Source organism: Leuresthes tenuis, unplaced genomic scaffold (genome assembly GCF_036924035.1).
Source record: "Leuresthes tenuis unplaced genomic scaffold, fLeuTen1.0.hap1 SCAF_5, whole genome shotgun sequence".
NCBI lineage: Eukaryota > Metazoa > Chordata > Actinopteri > Atheriniformes > Atherinopsidae > Leuresthes > Leuresthes tenuis.
The window spans coordinates 19,467,677-19,487,167 of record NW_027325359.1 but is presented as its reverse complement, the minus strand read 5'-3'; the positions used below and the strand labels follow the sequence as shown (position 1 = coordinate 19,487,167).

At 42.3% G+C, this 19,491-nt stretch overlaps 8 non-coding genes across 8 annotated transcripts; all 8 read left to right on the top strand.

The window, feature by feature from the left end:
• Positions 1–1,833: 1,833 nt before the first annotated feature.
• On the top strand, positions 1,834–1,915 carry trnas-gcu (transfer RNA serine (anticodon GCU)). Its single transcript has one exon. It is a non-coding gene; the product is annotated as a tRNA-Ser (tRNA).
• A 1,774-nt stretch (positions 1,916–3,689) lies between these two features.
• trnas-gcu (transfer RNA serine (anticodon GCU)) lies at positions 3,690–3,771 on the top strand. The gene has a single exon. It is a non-coding gene; the product is annotated as a tRNA-Ser (tRNA).
• Positions 3,772–8,608: 4,837 nt separating this feature from the next.
• trnas-gcu (transfer RNA serine (anticodon GCU)) lies at positions 8,609–8,696 on the top strand. Its single transcript has one exon. It is a non-coding gene; the product is annotated as a tRNA-Ser (tRNA).
• Positions 8,697–10,456: 1,760 nt separating this feature from the next.
• On the top strand, positions 10,457–10,538 carry trnas-gcu (transfer RNA serine (anticodon GCU)). Its single transcript has one exon. It is a non-coding gene; the product is annotated as a tRNA-Ser (tRNA).
• Positions 10,539–12,611: 2,073 nt separating this feature from the next.
• trnal-caa (transfer RNA leucine (anticodon CAA)) lies at positions 12,612–12,726 on the top strand. Its single transcript has 2 exons — positions 12,612–12,649; positions 12,681–12,726. It is a non-coding gene; the product is annotated as a tRNA-Leu (tRNA).
• Positions 12,727–13,308: 582 nt separating this feature from the next.
• On the top strand, positions 13,309–13,381 carry trnak-cuu (transfer RNA lysine (anticodon CUU)). Its single transcript has one exon. It is a non-coding gene; the product is annotated as a tRNA-Lys (tRNA).
• Positions 13,382–18,570: 5,189 nt separating this feature from the next.
• Positions 18,571–18,685, top strand: trnal-caa (transfer RNA leucine (anticodon CAA)). Its single transcript has 2 exons — positions 18,571–18,608; positions 18,640–18,685. It is a non-coding gene; the product is annotated as a tRNA-Leu (tRNA).
• A 582-nt stretch (positions 18,686–19,267) lies between these two features.
• trnak-cuu (transfer RNA lysine (anticodon CUU)) lies at positions 19,268–19,340 on the top strand. The gene has a single exon. It is a non-coding gene; the product is annotated as a tRNA-Lys (tRNA).
• Positions 19,341–19,491: the final 151 nt, after the last annotated feature.

Here is a 19,491-nt window from a genome sequence, read left to right as displayed (position 1 = left end):
ATTTTAGCTTACATTAGGTTCATTAGGGGGATTGAATGTGTCATGAACAATTTGTTTTCTGACTTCAGGGTAATCATGCTCTGAAAGATTACTTTTGCTTTCAGTTTACACCCACCTTTGACTTGTATATTAGCTGCAATCAGCTGTAAATGACTTTCTCCACAGAGCACAAGCAAGTTAAAGCTTCCTGGAGAATGCGGGCATCCCGCTATGTCTCGCATGTTAAGCAGGCGCTCTACCACTTGCGCTAATTCCCCTTTCATTGTTGAGTAGAGACTGCAGATATCATGGAACCCTAGCACCCCCCCAGCACCACCCCACCCCACCCCACCCCCCTGTGCTCGTCCTAGGGTCATTTGCATTGATTTATGCTTTTTGAAGGTAATTGACGCTAATCCATTTCCATGCAAGTGGGTCAACTCCGGTCCTGATGGGCACTTATTTGCAAATCAGATGATGTGTTCAGGAGCTATGTCAGTCTTTTCTTAGTGCTTCCAAATCAACGACCATTTCTGACCAAAAGATCTATTCCTCGATCCATCAAAAGGAATAGATCTCACGATTGTGGCTTGTTGGTTTTACTCAGTGTGTTTTTCAGACTGGTTGAATGTATCAAGAAGAGTCTTGCATCCGATTAGTGAGACACAGGAATTCCGTAGTGTTTCATGCTTTCAGTTTTTAAACAAATTTGAATTTTCATATTAGTTGGTCTGCCTTTATAAGACCACCATTTAGACCTCTCACTAGAAGAGCACCTAAAAGATTTCTGAGGAATGAGGACATGAATCCCGCCACATTTTGCATGGAAAGCAAGCCCTTTATAGTTTGACCCAATTTGCCTTCCATATTTGAGTATATACTGAAGAGACTTAAACCCTAAATTTGAATTGCCCTAAATCCAACTGCATTTGTTTTGCCCTATTTGTAAATCAAAGAACCTCAAAGATCCCTACATGAAAACATATTTAGATCATAATGATTCTCCTTTTGTGAAAGGAAGAATTCATATGCTCTGCCCACAAGGCCTTTGTACCTTGTGACGCGCTCATGTGAGATTGAAATTTTACAAAGGCAACACAAGACCAAACGATGACAATAACCTCCAATGATCATGTCAAAGCTTCCTGGAGAAGGCATGAATGGATCACAAGATGCTCAACGAGCTCTTCGATTCGAACACCATCCCCTATGGTTGTAGGGCTCACGATGCAGATTGAAATTTTACAAAGGCAACACAAGACCAAACGATGACAATAACCTCCAATGATCATGTCAAAGCTTCCTGGAGAAGGCATGAATGGATCACAAGATGCTCAACGAGCTCTTCGATTCGAACTCCATCCCCTATGGTTGTAGGGCTCACGATGCAGATTGAAATTTTACAAAGGCAACACAAGACCAAACGATGACAATAACCTCCAATGATCATGTCAAAGCTTCCTGGAGAAGGCATGAATGGATCACAACATGCTCAACGAGCTCTTCGATTCAAACACCATCCCCTATGGTTGTAGGGCTCACGATGCAGATATCGCAAAACCCTAAGCCAACTTCAGCTGTACCACCGCAGCTGTTGATGATTTCCTCCACTGAAATGTGAAGCTAAGGAAGGATTCCTGGAGAATGCAGGTATAGATCCTGCTACCTCTCACATGCAAAGCGAGCGCTCTACCACTTGAGCAAATTCCCCTTTTTTTCCTTTTGTGAAGGAAGGGAGAATTGATTTCCTCCTTTCACAGCCCTGCGTTACTAATGAGGCTGCAATGTGAGACTGAAATTTTAGCAGCTGTTGTTGAGGACGCGAAATTTTAGCATCAAAACAACAGATGAGGGGACGAGGTGGCCGAGTGGTTAAGGCGATGGACTGCTAATCCATTGTGCTTTGCACGCATGGGTTCAAATCCCATTCTCGTCGGCTTTCCATCTAAAGCAGTGTTGTCAACACTTGTTTCTGATTCCACTTTGTGCAAATGCATTTTTCAAACAATGCTTATGTGGCAATATTTTTATTTTAGCTTACATTAGGTTCATTAGGGGGATTGAATGTGTCATGAACAATTTGTTTTCTGACTTCAGGGTAATCATGCTCTGAAAGATTACTTTTGCTTTCAGTTTACACCCACCTTTGACTTGTATATTAGCTGCAATCAGCTGTAAATGACTTTCTCCACAGAGCACAAGCAAGTTAAAGCTTCCTGGAGAATGCGGGCATCCCGCTATGTCTCGCATGTTAAGCAGGCGCTCTACCACTTGCGCTAATTCCCCTTTCATTGTTGAGTAGAGACTGCAGATATCATGGAACCCTAGCACCCCCCCCAGCACCACCCCACCCCACCCCACCCCACCCCCCTGTGCTCGTCCTAGGGTCATTTGCATTGATTTATGCTTTTTGAATGTAATTGACGCTAATCCATTTCCATGCAAGTGGGTCAACTCCGGTCCTGATGGGCACTTATTTGCAAATCAGATGATGTGTTCAGGAGCTATGTCAGTCTTTTCTTAGTGCTTCCAAATCAACGACCATTTCTGACCAAAAGATCTATTCCTCGATCCATCAAAAGGAATAGATCTCACGATTGTGGCTTGTTGGTTTTACTCAGTGTGTTTTTCAGACTGGTTGAATGTATCAAGAAGAGTCTTGCATCCGATTAGTGAGACACAGGAATTCCGTAGTGTTTCATGCTTTCAGTTTTTAAACAAATTTGAATTTTCATATTAGTTGGTCTGCCTTTATAAGACCACCATTTAGACCTCTCACTAGAAGAGCACCTAAAAGATTTCTGAGGAATGAGGACATGAATCCCGCCACATTTTGCATGGAAAGCAAGCCCTTTATAGTTTGACCCAATTTGCCTTCCATATTTGAGTATATACTGAAGAGACTTAAACCCTAAATTTGAATTGCCCTAAATCCAACTGCATTTGTTTTGCCCTATTTGTAAATCAAAGAACCTCAAAGATCCCTACATGAAAACATATTTAGATCATAATGATTCTCCTTTTGTGAAAGGAAGAATTCATATGCTCTGCCCACAAGGCCTTTGTACCTTGTGACGCGCTCATGTGAGATTGAAATTTTACAAAGGCAACACAAGACCAAACGATGACAATAACCTCCAATGATCATGTCAAAGCTTCCTGGAGAAGGCATGAATGGATCACAAGATGCTCAACGAGCTCTTCGATTCGAACACCATCCCCTATGGTTGTAGGGCTCACGATGCAGATTGAAATTTTACAAAGGCAACACAAGACCAAACGATGACAATAACCTCCAATGATCATGTCAAAGCTTCCTGGAGAAGGCATGAATGGATCACAACATGCTCAACGAGCTCTTCGATTCAAACACCATCCCCTATGGTTGTAGGGCTCACGATGCAGATATCGCAAAACCCTAAGCCAACTTCAGCTGTACCACCGCAGCTGTTGATGATTTCCTCCACTGAAATGTGAAGCTAAGGAAGGATTCCTGGAGAATGCAGGTATAGATCCCGCTACCTCTCACATGCAAAGCGAGCGCTCTACCACTTGAGCAAATTCCCCTTTTTTTCCTTTTGTGAAGGAAGGGAGAATTGATTTCCTCCTTTCACAGCCCTGCGTTACTAATGAGGCTGCAATGTGAGACTGAAATTTTAGCAGCTGTTGTTGAGGACGCGAATTTTTAGCATCAAAACAACAGATGAGGGGACGAGGTGGCCGAGTGGTTAAGGCGATGGACTGCTAATCCATTGTGCTTTGCACGCATGGGTTCAAATCCCATTCTCGTCGGCTTTCCATCTAAAGCAGTGTTGTCAACACTTGTTTCTGATTCCACTTTGTGCAAATGCATTTTTCAAACAATGCTTATGTGGCAATATTTTTATTTTAGCTTACATTAGGTTCATTAGGGGGATTGAATGTGTCATGAACAATTTGTTTTCTGACTTCAGGGTAATCATGCTCTGAAAGATTACTTTTGCTTTCAGTTTACACCCACCTTTGACTTGTATATTAGCTGCAATCAGCTGTAAATGACTTTCTCCACAGAGCACAAGCAAGTTAAAGCTTCCTGGAGAATGCGGGCATCCCGCTATGTCTCGCATGTTAAGCAGGCGCTCTACCACTTGCGCTAATTCCCCTTTCATTGTTGAGTAGAGACTGCAGATATCATGGAACCCTAGCACCCCCCCAGCACCACCCCACCCCACCCCACCCCCCTGTGCTCGTCCTAGGGTCATTTGCATTGATTTATGCTTTTTGAAGGTAATTGACGCTAATCCATTTCCATGCAAGTGGGTCAACTCCGGTCCTGATGGGCACTTATTTGCAAATCAGATGATGTGTTCAGGAGCTATGTCAGTCTTTTCTTAGTGCTTCCAAATCAACGACCATTTCTGACCAAAAGATCTATTCCTCGATCCATCAAAAGGAATAGATCTCACGATTGTGGCTTGTTGGTTTTACTCAGTGTGTTTTTCAGACTGGTTGAATGTATCAAGAAGAGTCTTGCATCCGATTAGTGAGACACAGGAATTCCGTAGTGTTTCATGCTTTCAGTTTTTAAACAAATTTGAATTTTCATATTAGTTGGTCTGCCTTTATAAGACCACCATTTAGACCTCTCACTAGAAGAGCACCTAAAAGATTTCTGAGGAATGAGGACATGAATCCCGCCACATTTTGCATGGAAAGCAAGCCCTTTATAGTTTGACCCAATTTGCCTTCCATATTTGAGTATATACTGAAGAGACTTAAACCCTAAATTTGAATTGCCCTAAATCCAACTGCATTTGTTTTGCCCTATTTGTAAATCAAAGAACCTCAAAGATCCCTACATGAAAACATATTTAGATCATAATGATTCTCCTTTTGTGAAAGGAAGAATTCATATGCTCTGCCCACAAGGCCTTTGTACCTTGTGACGCGCTCATGTGAGATTGAAATTTTACAAAGGCAACACAAGACCAAACGATGACAATAACCTCCAATGATCATGTCAAAGCTTCCTGGAGAAGGCATGAATGGATCACAAGATGCTCAACGAGCTCTTCGATTCGAACACCATCCCCTATGGTTGTAGGGCTCACGATGCAGATTGAAATTTTACAAAGGCAACACAAGACCAAACGATGACAATAACCTCCAATGATCATGTCAAAGCTTCCTGGAGAAGGCATGAATGGATCACAACATGCTCAACGAGCTCTTCGATTCAAACACCATCCCCTATGGTTGTAGGGCTCACGATGCAGATATCGCAAAACCCTAAGCCAACTTCAGCTGTACCACCGCAGCTGTTGATGATTTCCTCCACTGAAATGTGAAGCTAAGGAAGGATTCCTGGAGAATGCAGGTATAGATCCCGCTACCTCTCACATGCAAAGCGAGCGCTCTACCACTTGAGCAAATTCCCCTTTTTTTCCTTTTGTGAAGGAAGGGAGAATTGATTTCCTCCTTTCACAGCCCTGCGTTACTAATGAGGCTGCAATGTGAGACTGAAATTTTAGCAGCTGTTGTTGAGGACGCGAATTTTTAGCATCAAAACAACAGATGAGGAGACGAGGTGGCCGTACCCGCCGGTTTTTGGACTGCCTCAGAGGTCCTAACACTTCCGAACACATTCTGTCAGGTCCGAACAAGGTCCGAACACTTTCCTAACGACATCAAAGAGTTCCTAACGAGGTCCGAACAAGGTCCGAACAAGGTCCGAACACAGGTCCGAACACAGCCAAAAATGGGGCAAAAGGGACACGTGACGTGACGTCGGAGGGGGCGCGGTTAACGCTTTTGAGTGTCGGCCATATTTTTCTTCGCATACACTTGTGACAAGCACGGGAACAAGGTTTGTAAACTTGATTAATACTCATAAAAGTAACGCCATGTATAAGCCGAATGTTAAACCGTGGGACAAACAATATGCAATTTAATCTTCCGTCCTCTCGGCACTTTATCCAAGTTGTATTTCAACTTCCTTGTAACGTAGCCATTTTGCCAATGGAAGTTCTGCCTGTAATAGCGTCGCTGTTCATACCAGCATTGTGTGGCGACGGTGGGGATGTTAGTGATATGACAGAATCAGAAGACAAATAGTAACTGATTTTTTTGTTTATTTGCCTTATAAACTCTGCCGATTCCTCGGGGAAAGCCTTAAGATTTGAACTATCTTTTTTTGCATTTATTGTCCGTCAGTGCAATAGTAATTAATCGGCTATCTGTGGCGTTTTCTCCACTCTGGTAACGGAGCCTGGTTATGTGTTTGAGCAGAGCAGACAGATGTGTCCAGATGTATTAACCCTTGTTTTCTGGTCATATTTTTGTTACTCAAGCAATGTTTGTTGGTCTGGTGGACCCGCTGCATTTTTGGGGTTTTTAATTCAACACAATCAAACAATTTTATGTTAAAATACTCTACAGATGTTTACTTCATCCCAATTTCAAGCAATATAAACAACAAGGTTTTTTGGTATAACTATCATGTATTATTCATTTACAACTTTTTTAGAACTTTGAACATTTACAAAACATAAGTAAGATCTCAATCTCAGCTTGGCTGCTGACCACTTGGTCCTGGGGCCTGCTGCTGTCTAGCTGTGGTTCATTCTCATTTAGGAGATAGCTGATGATTAATGTCATCCTCTTCTAAAAGTCACTGTCAGACTCTGAATTTGATCTTCATATTCTGAAACCTCCTCCCCCACATTGTCATCAAATGTGTCTGTCTTGACCAAAATCAATTTCAAGGCCTTGTGTGCGATGAATCTTTTGGTTGTTGCGGAGAATCGGTTGTATTAGTAGTTATCACTGGGAAAGCTATATTTATTGCCCCCCCCCAAAAAAAAAGAGGAATATGATAACAGGTGCAAATGCGTGAATGTCGGTTTGACACACGCACATGTGTATAATTACAACAAACAGTTTGAAAGTAGTGTTTGTTTTACAGATCACCAAGAAGCTGGCTGGCGCTATTGGGGACAGTGCTGCATGGATGACAAACATCGGCAACGAGTTTGGCCAGGTTCTGAACTCTGTTCTGACGACGGGTGAAGGTGCAGGGTTGGAAGAGTTGTGCCATGGCATCGTCACTCGATACAAGAATGCGGGCCAAGCTGAACCTGAGGTCATCTATGTTGACCGGGACTGCTGCAGCCAGTCAGGTGGGTAAAAATGATCTTTATCAAATATACGTTTGAAAAACTGTGTGCCACACACACACACACTGTTACCACTCCACTTGTGGGAGGAGTGGTACTGGCAATTGGGCAGCGGCTGACTTTGTTTTTCACAGGTGTGTCTTCAGTGGTCAAACTCTTCCACCCATGGAGGTCTGCAGTGCGCTTGGACAGCTTCCATTTCATGCGGCGTTTTAACTGCGGCGTTAAGTTTGCATTAAGTGTCTGTCTGTCTGTCTGTCTGTTCGCAGATGATTGCTCGTCTGTTACTGTGTGATTATTGTTACAATGTTAATAAAGTTTGATAATTTTACTTGAACCAAGAACAGCCTTCACATTTTTATTTAATTTCCATTTGCAAAACAGGACGACAGTGAGTGTGAGTGACATCCATTTAATGCAATTGTCAAAAGTGAAGCCAGAATTACTTGGAGAATTATTTTACATTTATTAATAAAACCCAACACTCTTTGTCTCAACCAAAGATTTTTTAAAAATACTTTCTTTGCTCAATTTGGAATTTGTTTAATTCACTTGTGTTGCACAAATAGTGATACAGATAGATAGCTAGTGTTAGCCCGATTTTTTCATTGGAAGCCCAAGAACAAGCTGGAGAAATCGTTTATTAAAAAAGTATTTATTAGTGGTCACATAGTAAAGTATATTGCAGCGCTGGACTCGGAGTGCCAGAGCTCCCGCAGGAAATCCATCAGGCCAAGCCCCGATATCCGGAAACATGTCATATTTATATTCAGCTTTATCTCACAGAAGTTGTTTTCACACTTGTCAGAGTATAATCGGCCAGTTTTTAGTGGCATGATCAGGCCAGTTGCTGTCCTTGTTGTGTTCTTTGGATGTGAGAAACAATGTGTGTGTGTGTGAGTGCTGTTTTAGGCGTGGATCTAATGTACCAGACCTATCTACTCTACTAGAGATGTTTTGTCTGACCCAGTTGTTTATGTCATTCTAAGGTCTTGGACCCTTTTAAGGTCATCGATTGTGCAGTATGAACAGAGTGGAAAAGTACCAGCTAGGAACATTTAGGAAAATACAGAATATGAATTTATAATGTCTAAGATCAAAGCCAATCATAACACTAGTCTCTCAAATAATTGAGTGTACCAAAAAAAAAGAGGGGAAAAATGATGGGAGACTTATTTACATTTACAGTTATACACATTTTGTGTGCTGCCCCCTACAGTAGGCTTTAGTAACGTCCAAAGCACTGTGGTATGTTGGGGTGTTGCCACAATACAGGTTCGAATCCCACAAGAAACATGAAAATTAAATGGATGATAAACCTTGCAATAAGTGCAGAGGTGTGTGTAAACAATGTTGAGAAGATAAGAGAATAGAGAAAAGTGGATATAGTGTACGTTTTTCTCCTTTTCTTTTTCTCTCTTTTCCCCCCTCCTTCCTCTTTTTTTCCTTTTCCCCCCTTTCGGGCAGTCCCTTTTGCCCCATTTTTGGCCGAGTGGTTAAGGCGATGGACTGCTAATCCATTGTGCTTTGCACGCATGGGTTCAAATCCCATTCTCGTCGGCTTTCCATCTAAAGCAGTGTTGTCAACACTTGTTTCTGATTCCACTTTGTGCAAATGCATTTTTCAAACAATGCTTATGTGGCAATATTTTTATTTTAGCTTACATTAGGTTCATTAGGGGGATTGAATGTGTCATGAACAATTTGTTTTCTGACTTCAGGGTAATCATGCTCTGAAAGATTACTTTTGCTTTCAGTTTACACCCACCTTTGACTTGTATATTAGCTGCAATCAGCTGTAAATGACTTTCTCCACAGAGCACAAGCAAGTTAAAGCTTCCTGGAGAATGCGGGCATCCCGCTATGTCTCGCATGTTAAGCAGGCGCTCTACCACTTGCGCTAATTCCCCTTTCATTGTTGAGTAGAGACTGCAGATATCATGGAACCCTAGCACCCCCCCAGCACCACCCCACCCCACCCCCCGTGCTCGTCCTAGGGTCATTTGCATTGATTTATGCTTTTTGAAGGTAATTGACACTAATCCATTTCCATGCAAGTGGGTCAACTCCGGTCCTGATGGGCACTTATTTGCAAATCAGATGATGTGTTCAGGAGCTATGTCAGTCTTTTCTTAGTGCTTCCAAATCAACGACCATTTCTGACCAAAAGATCTATTCCTCGATCCATCAAAAGGAATAGATCTCACGATTGTGGCTTGTTGGTTTTACTCAGTGTGTTTTTCAGACTGGTTGAATGTATCAAGAAGAGTCTTGCATCCGATTAGTGAGACACAGGAATTCCGTAGTGTTTCATGCTTTCAGTTTTTAAACAAATTTGAATTTTCATATTAGTTGGTCTGCCTTTATAAGACCACCATTTAGACCTCTCACTAGAAGAGCACCTAAAAGATTTCTGAGGAATGAGGACATGAATCCCGCCACATTTTGCATGGAAAGCAAGCCCTTTATAGTTTGACCCAATTTGCCTTCCATATTTGAGTATATACTGAAGAGACTTAAACCCTAAATTTGAATTGCCCTAAATCCAACTGCATTTGTTTTGCCCTATTTGTAAATCAAAGAACCTCAAAGATCCCTACATGAAAACATATTTAGATCATAATGATTCTCCTTTTGTGAAAGGAAGAATTCATATGCTCTGCCCACAAGGCCTTTGTACCTTGTGACGCGCTCATGTGAGATTGAAATTTTACAAAGGCAACACAAGACCAAACGATGACAATAACCTCCAATGATCATGTCAAAGCTTCCTGGAGAAGGCATGAATGGATCACAAGATGCTCAACGAGCTCTTCGATTCGAACACCATCCCCTATGGTTGTAGGGCTCACGATGCAGATTGAAATTTTACAAAGGCAACACAAGACCAAACGACGACAATAACCTCCAATGATCATGTCAAAGCTTCCTGGAGAAGGCATGAATGGATCACAAGATGCTCATCGAGCTCTTCGATTCGAACACCATCCCCTATGGTTGTAGGGCTCACGATGCAGATATCGCAAAACCCTAAGCCAACTTCAGCTGTACCACCGCAGCTGTTGATGATTTCCTCCACTGAAATGTGAAGCTAAGGAAGGATTCCTGGAGAATGCAGGTATAGATCCCGCTACCTCTCACATGCAAAGCGAGCGCTCTACCACTTTTAGCAAATTCCCCTTTTTTTCCTTTTGTGAAGGAAGGGAGAATTGATTTCCTCCTTTCACAGCCCTGCGTTACTAATGAGGCTGCAATGTGAGACTGAAATTTTAGCAGCTGTTGTTGAGGACGCAAATTTTTAGCATCAAAACATCAGATGAGGGGACGAGGTGGCCGAGTGGTTAAGGCGATGGACTGCTAATCCATTGTGCTTTGCACGCATGGGTTCAAATCCCATTCTCGTCGGCTTTCCATCTAAAGCAGTGTTGTCAACACTTGTTTCTGATTGCACTTTGTGCAAATGCATTTTTCAAACAATGCTTATGTGGCAATATTTTTATTTTAGCTTACATTAGGTTCATTAGGGGGATTGAATGTGTCATGAACAATTTGTTTTCTGACTTCAGGGTAATCATGCTCTGAAAGATTACTTTTGCTTTCAGTTTACACCCACCTTTGACTTGTATATTAGCTGCAATCAGCTGTAAATGACTTTCTCCACAGAGCACAAGCAAGTTAAAGCTTCCTGGAGAATGCGGGCATCCCGCTATGTCTCGCATGTTAAGCAGGCGCTCTACCACTTGCGCTAATTCCCCTTTCATTGTTGAGTAGAGACTGCAGATATCATGGAACCCTAGCACCCCCCCAGCACCACCCCACCCCACCCCACCCCCCTGTGCTCGTCCTAGGGTCATTTGCATTGATTTATGCTTTTTGAAGGTAATTGACGCTAATCCATTTCCATGCAAGTGGGTCAACTCCGGTCCTGATGGGCACTTATTTGCAAATCAGATGATGTGTTCAGGAGCTATGTCAGTCTTTTCTTAGTGCTTCCAAATCAACGACCATTTCTGACCAAAAGATCTATTCCTCGATCCATCAAAAGGAATAGATCTCACGATTGTGGCTTGTTGGTTTTACTCAGTGTGTTTTTCAGACTGGTTGAATGTATCAAGAAGAGTCTTGCATCCGATTAGTGAGACACAGGAATTCCGTAGTGTTTCATGCTTTCAGTTTTTAAACAAATTTGAATTTGCATATTAGTTGGTCTGCCTTTATAAGACCACCATTTAGACCTCTCACTAGAAGACACTAGAAAACCCTAAAAGCTGAGTTGGATCAAGTCGCGTGGCATAGGTACTAGTTGAAAAGGGCCAATTGTGTTACGATGCCATTCTAAATCTCTGAACGTAGACTTATTTCAATTTTTTTTTTTTTCTTTTTTTTTTTTTCAGTCGGTAGAGCATGAGACTCTTAATCTCAGGGTCGTGGGTTCGAGCCCCACGTTGGGCGTCAAAGCTTTAATAAACAGATGTTTCATCCAGCACTTTAAGGCACAGTTCAGCTTTGTTACCACAAAGCTCTTTGAAAAGATACAGACCTCCTGAAATGCACAACATCAGTCAAGTATGATCCAACTTGCGCAAGAGCTTTATGCTTCCCTTTCCATGGGCTCATGTCATTTCCGTATTCCCTGATTGCTCAAGTATGACCACTCACTTTAAAAGAAAAGAAGGAAAATCTCAATAACAACCCATGTTCTCTGGCCCTCTAAGCAGTCAAAGTGCTAAACCCTCTCTCTTCTAACAGGTAAAATTCTACATCGTGGCAGTGATGGAACACACTTGAACTTTTCTAGCCTAATGCAGAATTATATTTTACTGCCATCAATGTACGATGTTCCTGCCACAACAAAACTAGATAGTTGTACAATTTTACTGGTTACGACCCCTTCAGTTGACCAGTTGACCATGACCATGACCCCTCAATGTGGGTGGGGTCATGATAGGAAAGATGTTAAAAGGTCCCGTGACTTCATTTCTATGTGACACAAACATGACACAACAATTTAGGACATCGAGGCGAAGGTATACCTGCTGCTTGGTGTATGGCTTTGTATCCAGCAATTCACCTCGATGACGACATATAACATGTGGGTAGCCAACTCTGAGAGAGTGAAGACAGCACCAAATCTTTGGCAAAAATGAATTATTTGTAAGCATTTCTTTAACCACCTTCATGTACCCACGAAAGTACTGAAACGTTCTTGGGATGTTCCAGAGCAGTGGTCTATGAGAAACCAAACCTTGGCAACATTCGCTCGGGACTTCTTTCAGATATTTTTTCACCCAGCCCCTCCTCCACTCTCCAGACACCCGTTCTCCCGCACCCTTTCCCTCGTATTTCCAGCCGTGAGGGTGCATCTCAAGCAGAAAGCTTCCCTCTGCGGACAAGTTTGTCTGCTGCGTTTCGGTTCATGTTTGTTGTATTTTACACAGTCAGGGAAATCATGCTGTCCTGCATACTGTCCTGTATGGTGTCAGGATGGCCGAGCGGTCTAAGGCGCCAGACTCAAGGCTTGATTCCTTCCTTCCTTAGCAGAGGGACTTCTGGTCTCCAAAAGGAGACGTGGGTTCAAATCCCACTCCTGACACGTACTGCATACTGAAATCTTATTTTTAGAAGACCATGACCATGACCCCTCAATGTGGGTGGGGTCATGATAGGAAGGATGTTCAAAGGTCCCGTGACTTCATTTCTATGTGACACAAACATGACACAACAATTTAGGACATCGAGGCGAAGGTATACCTGCTGCTTGGTGTATGGCTTTGTATCCAGCAATTCACCTCGATGACGATATATAAATGTATAAAAAAGAATATATAAAATCGCATGGGTTTTGCCGGGTTCTTGTGAAGGAGTGGCTTTCGTCACTCATCCAGTGACATCACTGCCTGGCCAATCAGTGGTCTGTAGAGGTCATTTTTTCGACTCAGCTAATCTCGAACCCCAGCCGAGTAGGTGCTAAAAATTTACCTGCTACTACAAGGTCCTACCTAATGGAAAACCCTAAAAGCTGAGTTGGATCAAGTCGCGTGGCATAGGTACTAGTTGAAAAGGGCCAATTGTGTTACGATGCCATTCTAAATCTCTGAACGTAGACTTATTTCAATTTTTTTTTTTTTTTCTTTTTTTTTTTTTTTCGGAAGGCATGTTTTTAAAAGTGTGAATAGCCTGGCTAGCTCAGTCGGTAGAGCATGAGACTCTTAATCTCAGGGTCGTGGGTTCGAGCCCCACGTTGGGCGTCAAAGCTTTAATAAACAGATGTTTCATCCAGCACTTTAAGGCACAGTTCAGCTTTGTTACCACAAAGCTCTTTGAAATGATACAGACCTCCTGAAATGCACAACATCAGTCAAGTATGATCCAACTTGCGCAAGAGCTTTATGCTTCCCTTTCCATGGGCTCATGTCATTTCCGTATTCCCTGATTGCTCAAGTATGACCACTCACTTTAAAAGAAAAGAAGGAAAATCTCAATAACAACCCATGTCCTCTGGCCCTCTGAGCAGTCAAAGTGCTAAACCCTCTCTCTTCTAACAGGTAAAATTCTACATCGTGGCAGTGATGGAACACACTTGAACTTTTCTAGCCTAATGCAGAATTATATTTTACTGCCATCAATGTACGATGTTCCTGCCACAACAAAACTAGATAGTTGTACAATTTTACTGGTTACGACCCCTTCAGTTGACCAGTTGACCATGACCATGACCCCTCAATGTGGGTGGGGTCATGATAGGAAAGATGTTAAAAGGTCCCGTGACTTCATTTCTATGTGACACAAACATGACACAACAATTTAGGACATCGAGGCGAAGGTATACCTGCTGCTTGGTGTATGGCTTTGTATCCAGCAATTCACCTCGATGACGACATATAACATGTGGGTAGCCAACTCTGAGAGAGTGAAGACAGCACCAAATCTTTGGCAAAAATGAATTATTTGTAAGCATTTCTTTAACCACCTTCATGTACCCACGAAAGTACTGAAACGTTCTTGGGATGTTCCAGAGCAGTGGTCTATGAGAAACCAAACCTTGGCAACATTCGCTCGGGACTTCTTTCAGATATTTTTTCACCCAGCCCCTCCTCCACTCTCCAGACACCCGTTCTCCCGCACCCTTTCCCTCGTATTTCCAGCCGTGAGGGTGCATCTCAAGCAGAAAGCTTCCCTCTGCGGACAAGTTTGTCTGCTGCGTTTCGGTTCATGTTTGTTGTATTTTACACAGTCAGGGAAATCATGCTGTCCTGCATACTGTCCTGTATGGTGTCAGGATGGCCGAGCGGTCTAAGGCGCCAGACTCAAGGCTTGATTCCTTATAAGGTCCCGTGACTTCATTTCTATGTGACACAAACATGACACAACAATTTAGGACATCGAGGCGAAGGTATACCTGCTGCTTGGTGTATGGCTTTGTATCCAGCAATTCACCTCGATGACGATATATAAATGTATAAAAAAGAATATATAAAATCGCATGGGTTTTGCCGGGTTCTTGTGAAGGAGTGGCTTTCGTCACTCATCCAGTGACATCACTGCCTGGCCAATCAGTGGTCTGTAGAGGTCATTTTTTCGACTCAGCTAATCTCGAACCCCAGCCGAGTAGGTGCTAAAAATTTACCTGCTACTACAAGGTCCTACCTAATGGAAAACCCTAAAAGCTGAGTTGGATCAAGTCGCGTGGCATAGGTACTAGTTGAAAAGGGCCAATTGTGTTACGATGCCATTCTAAATCTCTGAACGTAGACTTATTTCAATTTTTTTTTTTTTTTCTTTTTTTTTTTTTTTCGGAAGGCATGTTTTTAAAAGTGTGAATAGCCTGGCTAGCGGTAGCGGGAGACCAAGCGTCTGTATAATTCTCCTCCAATCGCGTTGCCCCATTTCCATTTTTGGTCCATCTTTGGTGATAGCCAATCACGATGGCACTTCTCCATAATTCAGCCCAACAGCCAATCACGTTGCCTCGTTTCCATTTTTGCTGATAGCCAATCACGATGGCACTTCTCCATAATTCAGCCCAACAGCCAATCGCGTTGCTCCATTTCCATTTTTGTTGATAGCCAATCACGATGGCACTTCTCCATAATTCAGCCCAACAGCCAATCGCGTTGCTCCATTTCCATTTTTGCTGATAGCCAATCACGATGGCACTTCTCCATAATTCTGCCCGCAGGACTTCAGGTGACTTTAACTACAGAAGGTAAATATATCGTTTTTTCTACGTGGCGATTTTTTTGTCAAACATGCTAATGCTATTGTACTGCTCTATATTGTACTGCTAATCAGTACGACATATTAACTTCTGTTGTCACAAAAGTCTTAAATATGCATTTCTGCTACTAGTATTAGCTGATAACAAGCTAGGGTATGAATGAAATCTATGTAGTATTCACTTCTGTTGTAATATATGTGTAATATGTAGGCTACTGCTATTAGTTAATAATTAGCTGTGTGTTTGTGTGATTGTATGCAAGTAAGAACTTATGTGTGTGCATGAATATATATATTTTAATAAGTTAAAAATAGTGCACATTGGTCATATTTCTGTGATGTACAAATATTAGCTGTTTGGTATAGATATTCTTTCTCTGTTAATGGCAGATGGCTTCCAAACAAAAAAAAAAAAAACACAGGGCCATGGGAGAGGAGGAGTGGATATCCCGCCTGCGAAAATTTGCTGCCTCGGGTGTTTGGCCCTCTGAGGCAGGAAACAGACCAGCACCTCGGCAGAAAAAGTGGCATGATCTGTATCTGAAAGGTAAACCTGCACAGAGTGATATGTGTATCATATTAAATGTAAAGCTGTGACATATTTAAAGGGAACACCTTCGTATTTGCTGTCAAACATTAATACAGATTGAGAAATGCCCAATGCAGATGAGGGGACAAATGTCACTGTTTGGAGGTGCACAGAGCTGTAACTGCGGTTTGCATGCAAAGAAGGTATCAGAAGGCTCTCGTACATTTATGACGTGCTGGTGGCAGAGCAGCCAGGGCCCTCACCTGCAGATTCACCACCACCAAAGGACGTCTCCTTAGCTCCTTGTGACTTTGGTATCAGTAAGTAATGAGGATTTACTTATGCTGATATTTATATTAATATTATTAATATACTCAACTGTATAAAATGTACAAAGCCCCAGTTAAGGTTATGTTTTTCTTTTTGTCAGTTTACAAAGCCACGGTTTGGTGGCTGTCATGGTGCCATGCTGAAGCCAAACTTAAGTTTGGCTGGGAAGCATTCATCTAAGGTAATGTAAAGAGAATGATACATAGGTTGACTTTGATTTTAAAAAATGTACATTGTTATTGTTTTCATGTAGCAGTAACTATAGTGGCACTTTCATGCATTTCATTCATTTCATGTTGAAATGATCTGGTTTTATTGACTGCTATACCCATAATGATAGATAGATTAATTCACTATCATCTATGGTTATCCTATATTGTGAACTGTGCCTTTATTCCCTCAGACGTCTGATTTATCCAACCGCATCACAAGCCCCACCAAAAGAAAAGTATCACCACCTGGCTGCAGTCCCAAGAAGTTTCTGCAGATCGTTTCTCCTCTGTCTCTTCCTCCATCTCCATCTCCTGTACTTTTAAACCCCAGTCCATTCATTGAGCCAGTTGTGTTTGTCATCCCAAATGGAAACAAACAGATTGTGCCAACTGATTCCCTGCCCTCACCTCCACTAACCCGGAGAGCTTACGCCCGCACGGTGGAAAAAAACAAATGCTGTCAGTGTCACCTGCCGTGCATAAAAGAAAATGGTAGTATTATGGGAAGATATACTGTCCCATTTATTTTTTTCTATTTTTAATTGTTTAATTTATTCCTGTTTTTATTACTTCAGGTTTAATTTCACACATGTTTCTGAGTGTTTGTGTGTGTGAAATTAGTAATAAATTTGTTACATTTCAGTGAGTGTCTTCAGTTTTTTCTGCAAACATGCAAACTCATTCAGAGAAGAAGATTACATTGTTGCAGCACTTAATTCAGAAATTTAAAAATGACCATAAAAGTACATTTGATAACACTTGCTAAACGTTTGTGTCATCTTCCAATGGTGGAATCGAACCGGTGACCTTTGGATTAAGAGCCTCCTATACTATTCCACAGCAAAGTGTCATGTTCGCGTAGATTTCTCAAATGAATACACCAGAATGTGTGCTTTTACTTGAAATGGACAGCAGAAACACAAATAACTACAAGTTCATTCCATTTTTTCCCCTCATATTCTCAAAAACTCCTCTTTTCCTTCATTTTTCCCCTTCCCCCTTCTTCCCCCTTTTCCCCCTTCTTCCCCCCCTCATACAGACTATTGTTCCCCAGCTTTAGCGGAGTCGGTAGAGCATGAGACTCTTAATCTCAGGGTCGTGGGTTCGAGCCCCACGTTGGGCGTCAAAGCTTTAATAAACAGATGTTTCATCCAGCACTTTAAGGCACAGTTCAGCTTTGTTACCACAAAGCTCTTTGAAATGATACAGACCTCCTGAAATGCACAACATCAGTCAAGTATGATCCAACTTGCGCAAGAGCTTTATGCTTCCCTTTCCATGGGCTCATGTCATTTCCGTATTCCCTGATTGCTCAAGTATGACCACTCACTTTAAAAGAAAAGAAGGAAAATCTCAATAACAACCCATGTCCTCTGGCCCTCTAAGCAGTCAAAGTGCTAAACCCTCTCTCTTCTAACAGGTAAAATTCTACATCGTGGCAGTGATGGAACACACTTGAACTTTTCTAGCCTAATGCAGAATTATATTTTACTGCCATCAATGTACGATGTTCCTGCCACAACAAAACTAGATAGTTGTACAATTTTACTGGTTACGACCCCTTCAGTTGACCAGTTGACCATGACCATGACCCCTCAATGTGGGTGGGGTCATGATAGGAAGGATGTTAAAAGGTCCCGTGACTTCATTTCTATGTGACACAAACATGACACAACAATTTAGGACATCGAGGCGAAGGTATACCTGCTGCTTGGTGTATGGCTTTGTATCCAGCAATTCACCTCGATGACGACATATAACATGTGGGTAGCCAACTCTGAGAGAGTGAAGACAGCACCAAATCTTTGTCAAAAATTAATTATTTGTAAGCATTTCTTTAACCACCTTCATGTACCCACGAAAGTACTGAAACGTTCTTGGGATGTTCCAGAGCAGTGGTCTATGAGAAACCAAACCTTGGCAACATTCGCTCGGGACTTCTTTCAGATATTTTTTCACCCAGCCCCTCCTCCACTCTCCAGACACCCGTTCTCCCGCACCCTTTCCCTCGTATTTCCAGGCGTGAGGGTGCATCTCAAGCAGAAAGCTTCCCTCTGCGGACAAGTTTGTCTGCTGCGTTTCGGTTCATGTTTGTTGTATTTTACACAGTCAGGGAAATCATGCTGTCCTGCATACTGTCCTGTATGGTGTCAGGATGGCCGAGCGGTCTAAGGCGCCAGACTCAAGGCTTGATTCCTTCCTTCCTTAGCAGAGGGACTTCTGGTCTCCAAAAGGAGACGTGGGTTCAAATCACACTCCTGACACGTACTGCATACTGAAATCTTATTTTTAGAAGACCATGACCATGACCCCTCAATGTGGGTGGGGTCATGATAGGAAGGATGTTCAAAGGTCCCGTGACTTCATTTCTATGTGACACAAACATGACACAACAATTTAGGACATCGAGGCGAAGGTATACCTGCTGCTTGGTGTATGGCTTTGTATCCAGCAATTCACCTCGATGACGATATATAAATGTATAAAAAAGAATATATAAAATCGCATGGGTTTTGCCGGGTTCTTGTGAAGGAGTGGCTTTCGTCACTCATCCAGTGACATCACTGCCTGGCCAATCAGTGGTCTGTAGAGGTCATTTTTTCGACTCAGCTAATCTCGAACCCCAGCCGAGTAGGTGCTAAAAATTTACCTGCTACTACAAGGTCCTACCTAATGGAAAACCCTAAAAGCTGAGTTGGATCAAGTCGCGTGGCATAGGTACTAGTTGAAAAGGGCCAATTGTGTTACGATGCCATTCTAAATCTCTGAACGTAGACTTATTTCAATTTTTTTTTTTTTTTCTTTTTTTTTTTTTTTCGGAAGGCATGTTTTTAAAAGTGTGAATAGCCTGGCTAGCTCTGTCGGTAGAGCATGAGACTCTTAATCTCAGGGACGTTGGGTCGAGCCCCACGTTGGGCGTCAAAGCTTTAATAAACAGATGTTTCATCCAGCACTTTAAGGCACAGTTCAGCTTTGTTACCACAAAGCTCTTTGAAAAGATACAGACCTCCTGAAATGCACAACATCAGTCAAGTATGATCCAACTTGCGCAAGAGCTTTATGCTTCCCT